Raw genomic sequence first — 8554 nt, forward strand, 5'->3', positions numbered from 1 at the left:
CTTTACAATCCTTCTCATTGCATTCAGAGTAATAGTAGCCTGCTGTACAGGTTCAGAGTAGTGCAGCTTCTTTCAGCTATTTCACATACATAAGCTTATAGATGGATCATATGACATTCATCAGGTGTCACTCACCACTTGCATTCTCCCACCACCTTCTCATTTATCCATAGGGCCCTCTCCAAAGGAACAATGAATTGCTATTCTCTAGTTTCTCTTATCAAAACTAGACAAAGACAGACATATTGTTCTGCTTGGAAATGAAACATATGTGAAGGTATACTTGTGTTGGGAATTACTTAATGCACAGGTAAGCAAAGAAAACCCTCTCTCCAATACTACACTGCAGAGTTTACATTTACATTTACATTTTTAGTCATTTAGCAGACGCTCTTATCCAGAGCGACTTACAGTAGAGTGCATACATTTTATTACATTTACATACTGAGACAAGGATATCCCTACCGGCCAAACCCTCCCTAACCCGGACGACGCTATGCCAATTGTGCGTCGCCCCACGGACCTCCCGGTCGCGGCCGGCTGCGACAGAGCCTGGGCGCGAACCCAGAGACTCTGGTGGCGCAGCTAGCACTGCGATGCAGTGCCCTAGACCACTGCGCCACCCGGGAGACAGTTTCACATAAGCCTTGTTGGATAATGGATGTATTGTCAATATTGACTATGTCACTGTGTACTAAGGGTTTGTCAGGTGCTGGAAAGAAAACCGTTGGCTTTGCCCTGGACGAGTACTTGGTATTCCCCGCTACTCCTTGGACGGGGATAACATCCGACAGGGACTGGATAGTAACATAGGCTTCACCTCTGTGGACAGGGAGAACATCAGGCGCATTGCTCAGGTGGCCAAGCTGTTTCCAGATGCAGGATTGATCTGCGTCACCAGTTTCATTGCTCCATTCACGAAGGTGAGTGAGTGAAACAGATAAACAGACACTGTTCAATTTGCACTTGATATGAGATACTTAGTTGGAAACTTATCAAAGGGCCATCTCTAAATCATCCATTGTGATGGATCTGAGCTCTGGCTTGTATAGCTGCTATACTGTGTATCTGCATTCACTTCTGTTACTATCTGGTTTTGAAAACCTGTTTTTGTTATAGAAGTAAAATCAAGATACCAATCCTGTTGATTTTTGCTACCCAGTCTCTTCCTCTTGTGCGTAGGACCGAGATGAAGCTAGGAAAATCCATGGGTGCTCTGGGCTGTGGTTCTTCGAGGTGTTCATTGGCGCTCCTCTGGGGGTGTTTTAGAGAAGGGATGTCAAAGGCCTCTACAAGAAAGCCTGTGCTGGAGAGATTAAAGGTCCGGATCAGACTGACTGTGTGTGTCTTAGTACCCTGTTGATCCAGGTGGTGACTGCGTCCTCAGTGTCGTAGGGCAGATCTTCCGGTCACAACTTGTGGAATTGTTTACGTGCTGCTGTGCGGTTTGTTGCCAACTTTACGTTTTTTACTTTCAACATTTTTAATAACCGGTTTATATTTGTATTTTTCCCTCAACTTTTTCCACATCGAACGTTTTATCTGGACATGGTTCTACAGGACATCCACCAGCCGAAGCTATGTAGTAACATTAACATTATGCCGTTTAATTGCAGTCGCTGTACTCATAATATACAGGAGACCTATCGCCTTATGGTGACGATAGCCGTGCTGCAAGCCCAGCTTCAGACGCAATCGTTAGGCAAGGGTAATTTAAGTGTAGGAAAGGATGAAACAGCGTCTGTGCCACCAATAAGTACAGATAGTAGTATAAATCCCCACGCACGGTCCCCGCAGCCGGACTATTTTCTCATGGCTTCTGGAAGGAAATGCTGTCGGAATGCTTAATCGGTGTCGCTCATGCAGCCGACAGAAACTTTCAACCGGTTCTCCCCATTAAGCAGCGAGTCGGAGTCTGAGGCCAAGCCTTCTCTGGTCTCTCCTCCACCCGTTACGGGGTCTGAGCCACCAAAGCCTCCCACCATTAGCTCTGACAAATTGAAAACCCAAGTCATTTGCGACTCCATTGCCCCGCAGTATTAGACTTAAAAAGAATCATCCAGCGATCATACACTGTTTACCAGGGGGCAGGGCTACCGACGTAAAGGCTCACCTGAAGATGGTGCTGGCTAAGGCTAAAACTGGCGAGTGTAGAGGGTATAGGGATATTGTTATCCACGTTGGCACCAACGATGTTAGGATGAAGCAGTCAGAGCTCACCAAGCGCAACATAGCTTCAGCGTGTAAATCAGCTAGAAAGATGTCGGCATCGAGTAATTGTCTCTGGCCCCCTCCCAGTTAGGGGGAGTGATGAGCTCTACAGCAGTCTCACAACAATCGCTGGTTGAAAACTGTTTTCTGCCCCTCCCAAAATATAGAATTTGTAGATAATTGGCCCTCTTTCTGGGACTCACCCACAAACAGGACCACGTCTGGCCTGCTGAGGAGTGACGGACTCCATCCTAGCTGGAGGGGTGCTCTCATCTTATCTACCAACATAGACAGGGCTCTAACTCCTCTAGCTCCACAATGAGACAGGGTGGAGGCCAGGCTACAGGATGTTAGCCAGCCTGCCAAATTAGTGGAGTCTGCCACTAGCACAGTCAGTGTAGTCAGCTCAGCTAACGTTATCCCCGTTGAGACCGTGTCTGTGTCTCGACCTAGGTTGGGCAAAACTAAACATGGCGGTGTTCCCCTTAGCAATCTCACTTGAATAAAGACCTCCTCCATCGCTGTCATTATTGAAATAGATTGTGATATCGCACATCTCAAAATAGGGCTACCTAATGTTAGATCCCTCACTTCCAAGGCAGTATAGTCAATTAACTAATCACTGATCATCATCTTGATGTGATTGGCCTGACTGAAACATCGCCGTAAATGAGGAGTGGCGTCATTTACTGTGTTATGAGGCCTCTCCTCCTGGTTATACTAGTGACCATATCCCCCGCGCATCCCGCAAAGGCGGAGGTGTTGCTAACAATTACAATAGCAAATGTCAATACAATTTTAAAAAATGACTGCGTTTTTGTCTTTTGCGCTTCTAGTCATGAAATCTATGCAGCCTACTCAACCACTTTTTATAGCTACTGTACAGGCCTCTTGGGTCATATACAGCATTCCTCACTGAGTTCCCGGAATTCCTATCGGACGTTGTAGTCATGGCAGATAATATTCAAATTTTTGGTGACTTTAACATTCACATGGAAAAGTCCACAGACCCACTCCAAAAGGCTTTCAGAGCCATCATTGACTCAGTGGGTTTTATACAACATGTCCCTGGACCTACTCACTGCCACAGTCATACTCTGGACCTAGTTTTGACCCGTGGAATAAATATTGTGGATCTTAATGTTTTTCCTCATAATCCTGGACTATCGGACCACCAATTTATTAAATTTGCAATTGCAACAAATAATCTCCTTAGACCCCAACAAAGGAGCATCAAAAGTTGTGCTATAAATTCCCGGACAACTCAAAGATTCCTAGATGCCCTTCCAGACTCCCTTCACCTACCCAAGGACGTCGGAGTACAAATATTGGTTAACCACCTAACTGAGGAACTACATTTAACCTTGCATAATACGCTAGATGCAGTCGCACCCCTGAAAACTAAAAACATATGTCATGAGAAACTAGCTCCCTGGTATACAGAAAATACACGAGCCCTGAAGCAAGCTTCCAGAAAATTGGAACGGAAATTGCGCTCCACCAAACTGGAAGTCTTCCGACTAGCTTGGAAAGACAGTGCCGTGCAATATCAAAGAGCCCTCACTGCTGCTCGATCATCCTATTTTTCCAACTTAATTGAGGAGAATAAGAACAATCCAAAATGTATTTTTGATACTGTCGAAAAGCTAACTAAAATGTATTCCCCAAGAGAGGATGGCTTTCACTTCAGCAGTGATGAATTCATTAACTTCTTTGATATAAAGATCATGATCATTAGAAAGCAAATTACGGACTCTTTAAATCTGCGTATTTCTCCAAAGCTCAGTTGTCCTGAGTCTGCACAACACTGCCAGGACCTAGGATCAAGGGAGACACTCAAGTTCTTTAATTAATACTATATCTCTTGACACATTCATGAAAATAGTAATGGGCTCTAAACCTTCAAGATGCATACTGGACCCTATTCCAACTAAACTACTGAAAGAGCTGCTTCCTGTGCTTGGCCCTATATTGAACATAATAAACGGCTCCCTATCCACCGGATGTGTACCAAACTCACTAAAAGTGGCAGTAATAAAGCCTCTCTTGAAAAAGCCAAACCTTGACCCAGAAAATATAAAAATCTATCTGCCTATATCGAATCTCCCATTCCTCTCAATAACTTTAGAAAAAGCTGTTGTGCAGCAACTCACTGCCTTCCTGAAGACAAACAATGTATATGGAACGCTTCAGTCTGGTTTTAGACCCCATCATAGCACTGAGACTGCACTTGTGAAGGTGGTAAATTACCTTTTAATGGTGTCAGACTGAGGCTCTACATCTGTCCTCGTGCTCCTAGACCTTAGTGCTGCTTTTGACACCATCGATCACCACATTCTTTTGGAGAGATTGGAAACCCAAATTGGTCTACACGGACATGTTCTGGCCTGGTTTAGATCTTATCTGTCAGAAAGATATCAGTTTGTCTCTGTGGATGGTTTGTCCTCTGACAAATCAACTGTAAGTTTCAGTGTTCCTCAAGGTTCCATTTTAGGACCACTATTGTTTTCACTATATTTTACCTCTTGATGATGTCATTCGGAAACATAATGTTAACTTTCACTGCTATGCGGACGATACACAGCTGTACATTTTGATGAAACATGGTGAAGCCCCAAAATTGCCCTGCGTTTCAGACATAAGGAAGTGGATGGTGGCACATTTTTTACTTTTAAACTCAGACTAAACAGAGATGCTAGTTCTAGGTTCCAAGAAACAGAGATCTTCTGTTGGATCTGACAATTAATCTTGATGGTTATACAGAGTTCGGCATTACTCTGGATCCCGGTCTCTCGTTTGACGAACATATCAAGACTATTTCAAGGACATCTTTTTTCCATCTTCATAACATTGCAAAAATCTGAAACTTTCTGTCCAAAAATGATGCAGAAAAGTTCATCCATGCTTTTGTCGCTTCTAGATTAGACTACTGCAATGCTCTACTTTCTGGCTACCCGGATAAAGCACTAAATAAAATACAGTTAGTGCTAAACACGGCTGCTAGACTCTTGACTAGAACCAAAAAATTTGATCATATTACTTCAGTGCTAGCCTCTCTACACTGGCTTCCTGTTAAGGCTATGGCTGATTTCAAGGTTTTCCTGCTAACCTACAAAGCAGTACATGGACTTGCTCCTACCTATCTCTCCGATTTGGTCCTGCCGTACATACCTACACGTACGCTACGGTCACCAGACGCAGACCTCCTTATTGTCCCTAGAATTTCTAAGCAAACAGCTGGAGGCAGGGATTTCTCCTATAGAGCTCCGTTTTTATGGAATGGTCTGCCTATCCATGTGAGAGACGCAGACTCGGTCTCGACCTTTAAGTCTTTATTGAAGACACCTTTATTGAAGACACATCTCTTCAGTAGGTCCTATGATTGAGTGTAGTCTGGCCCAGGGGTGTGAAGGTGAACGGAAAGGCACAATGAACCGCCCTCTCTGTCTCTGCCTGGCCGGTTCCCCTCTCTCAACCCAGGATTCTCTGCCTCTAACCCTATTACGGGGGCTGAGTCACTGGCTTACTGGTGCTCTTCCATCCCATCCCTAGGATGGGTGCGTCACTTGAGTGGGTTGAGTCACTGACGTGATCTTCCTCTCCGGGTTTGGCGCCCCCCTCGGGTTCGTGCTGTGGGGGAGATATTCGTGGGCTATACTCAGCCTTGTCTCAGAATAGTAAGTTGGTGGTTGAAGATATCCCTCTAGTTGTGTGGGGGCCGTGCTTTGGCAAAGTGGGTGGGGTTATCCTGCCTGGTTGGCCCTGTCCGGGGGTATCGTCGGACGGGGCCACAGTGTCACTCGATCCATCCTGTCTCAGCCTCCAGTATTTATGCTGCAATGGGTTTGTGTCCGGGGGCTTGGGTCAGTTTGTTATATCTGGAGTATTTCTCCTGTCTTATCCGGTGTCCTGTGTGAATTTATGTATGCTCTCTCTAATTGTCTCTCTCTCCCTTTCCCTTCCCTCCCGGAGGACCTGAGCCCTGGGACCATACCTCAGGACTATCTGGCCTGATGACTCCTTGCTGTCCCCAGTCCACCTGGCCGTGCTGCTGCTCCAGTTTCAACTGTTCTGCCTGCGGCTATGGAACCTGACCTGTTCACCGGATGTGCTACCTGCTGTTTTCAACTCTCTCTCTCTACCGCACCTGCTGTCTCTAACTCTGAATGCTCGGCTATGAAAAGCCAACTGCCATTTACTCCTGAGGTGCTGACCTGTTGCACCCTCTACAACCACTGTGATTATTATTATTATTTGACCCTGCTGGTCATCTATGAACGTTTGAACATCTTGGCCATGTACTGTTATAATCTCAAACCGGCACAGCCAGAAGAGGACTGGCCACCCCTCAGAGCCTGGTTCCTCTCTAGGTTTCTTTCTAGGTTCCTGCCTTTCTAGGGAGTTTTTCCTAGCCACCGTGTTTCTACATCTGCATTGCTTGCTGTTTGGGGTTTTAGGCTGGGTTTCTGTATAGCACTTTGACATCAGCTGATGTAAATAGGGCTTTATAAATAAATGTGATTGACTGACTCTGCCCTCTAGTGTTCCAGTTCTCTTTTACATTACATTACAGAGCTACATTTAACAGTATAGATCACATGGCTTCAAAGTCTACTACTTTACATGCTATGCTATTAAACAAGCAAAGAGAGTGCGTCATAGAATGTACAGCTACAGCACTAAAGTAGTGTTAATTATTGACAAGGTGCTGAACATGTATCCTAATCCTCTCCCCTGAGGCTTTAAGGGCATCGATTCACCCTTGGAGAAGCCTGAGTTACCTGAGCTTGTGCTGAAGGCCGGAGAGATCTCAGCGAATGAGTGCATCCAGCAGGTAGTCGAGCTGCTGAAGTAACAGGATTGTCTATCTATGGTCCCTGAGACCTTCTTGGGCCTCGTCTGTCTGTGGTGTAGCTAATTCAGTATTTTCCAATTACTGGCACTACCCTATCTCTACCATGACGAAAATGTCCTAGTCATTGGACGAAATTATTCAAATTAGTATTTTCAGGCTCCTTTGAACAGTGTGAACTTGTTAATGTACTAACACATTGATCCCTTTGATTTGTATTGTGCCAACTAGCGTGACAGAGGAAGTTAATGAGCTCTTTGTGCCAGAGAACAAGCTTGACTTGGCACTGAGCGACGCCAAGACGCTGCCCACCGTCAGCATTACCAAGGTAACAAATCCTTCTCGTATGCATGTTTTTGGGTTTGATACGTACAGTCTTGAGTAGACTTAACTGCTGACCCTTCATGTTGAGTAGTTAACACCTGATTTGACCCTCATGGCAGGTTTTTGTTCTGTATTTCCTGTAGCTGGACCTCCAGTGGGTGCAGGTGCTGGCAGAGGGCTGGGCCAGCCCCCTCAAGGGCTTCTGGAGGGAGATGGAGTTCCTGCAGGTTCTGCACATCAACACTCTTCTGGATGGTAATACTGCCTGTACTAGTCCCAGCCAGCACCATCGTGGCCATATTCCCCTCCCCCATGATGTACGCTGGACCCACTGAGTAGAGTAATGGTTTCCACCTGCACTACATCTTAAATATATTTGAACTTACACTGTTTGTACTTACCGGACACTAATCTCTAAAGTACTTCTAAGCATTGTTTTATTTAGTAGAATCAGGTCACATCAGTTGAGCCCCACTGCCGGGCACGGATGATAGCTGGTGCCAACTTCTACATCGTGGGTCGGGCCCCTGCGCTCATGCCTCACCCAGAGACCAAACAGGAGCTTACCATGGCCCTTGGCCTCACTTCTGTGTAGATCATCCCCTTCAGAGTGGCTGCCTACAAGACTCAGAGCTGTGTACTTCTATGATAAGGAGAGGTTCACTGACATAGACATTTTCTTGGGCCATATGTTTTTCCGGACTACTGTATGTGGCCTGACCAGGAAAATCTCTGGGATCTAGTTGTAAGCAATAACTAGGGCTCACGAAAAACGTTTCTATCCCTGAGAGTCAAGCTGCTTCACTTTTTTTGTCTTACCTTCCTTTCCAGACACCAGGAATTTGAGTTAATCTCTGTGACCAAGATGAGGATTGGGGAAGCGCAGTGGGGAAAACCCTCTGGGTGGCCAATAAGGCCTGGAAGGTCCTCAGAGTACTACAGCTCCCTGCAGAAGGACAAAGGAACACCTGCACATCCTGGTTTGAACAGAGGGATCACTCCTTATTTTATATTCCCATTTTCAAACAAGTACTGTAGAAATCTAGGCATAAATGGAATACATGCCTGAGAGCTTTAAAAACATATATTTTTAAAATAACTATATCATTTAGTTTTATGAGTGGGTCAGCACAGTAAAATACTTAAGTGAAGTCATTGAGAGTTGTG

The 8554-nt window shown here is 45.3% G+C and overlaps 1 pseudogene; it reads left to right on the forward strand.

The window, feature by feature from the left end:
- The first annotated feature begins 681 nt into the window (after positions 1–681).
- LOC120029671 lies at positions 682–7982 on the forward strand (annotated as a pseudogene).
- Positions 7983–8554: the final 572 nt, after the last annotated feature.

Source organism: Salvelinus namaycush, chromosome 35, assembly GCF_016432855.1.
Source record: "Salvelinus namaycush isolate Seneca chromosome 35, SaNama_1.0, whole genome shotgun sequence".
NCBI classification, from domain to species: Eukaryota; Metazoa; Chordata; class Actinopteri; order Salmoniformes; family Salmonidae; genus Salvelinus; species Salvelinus namaycush.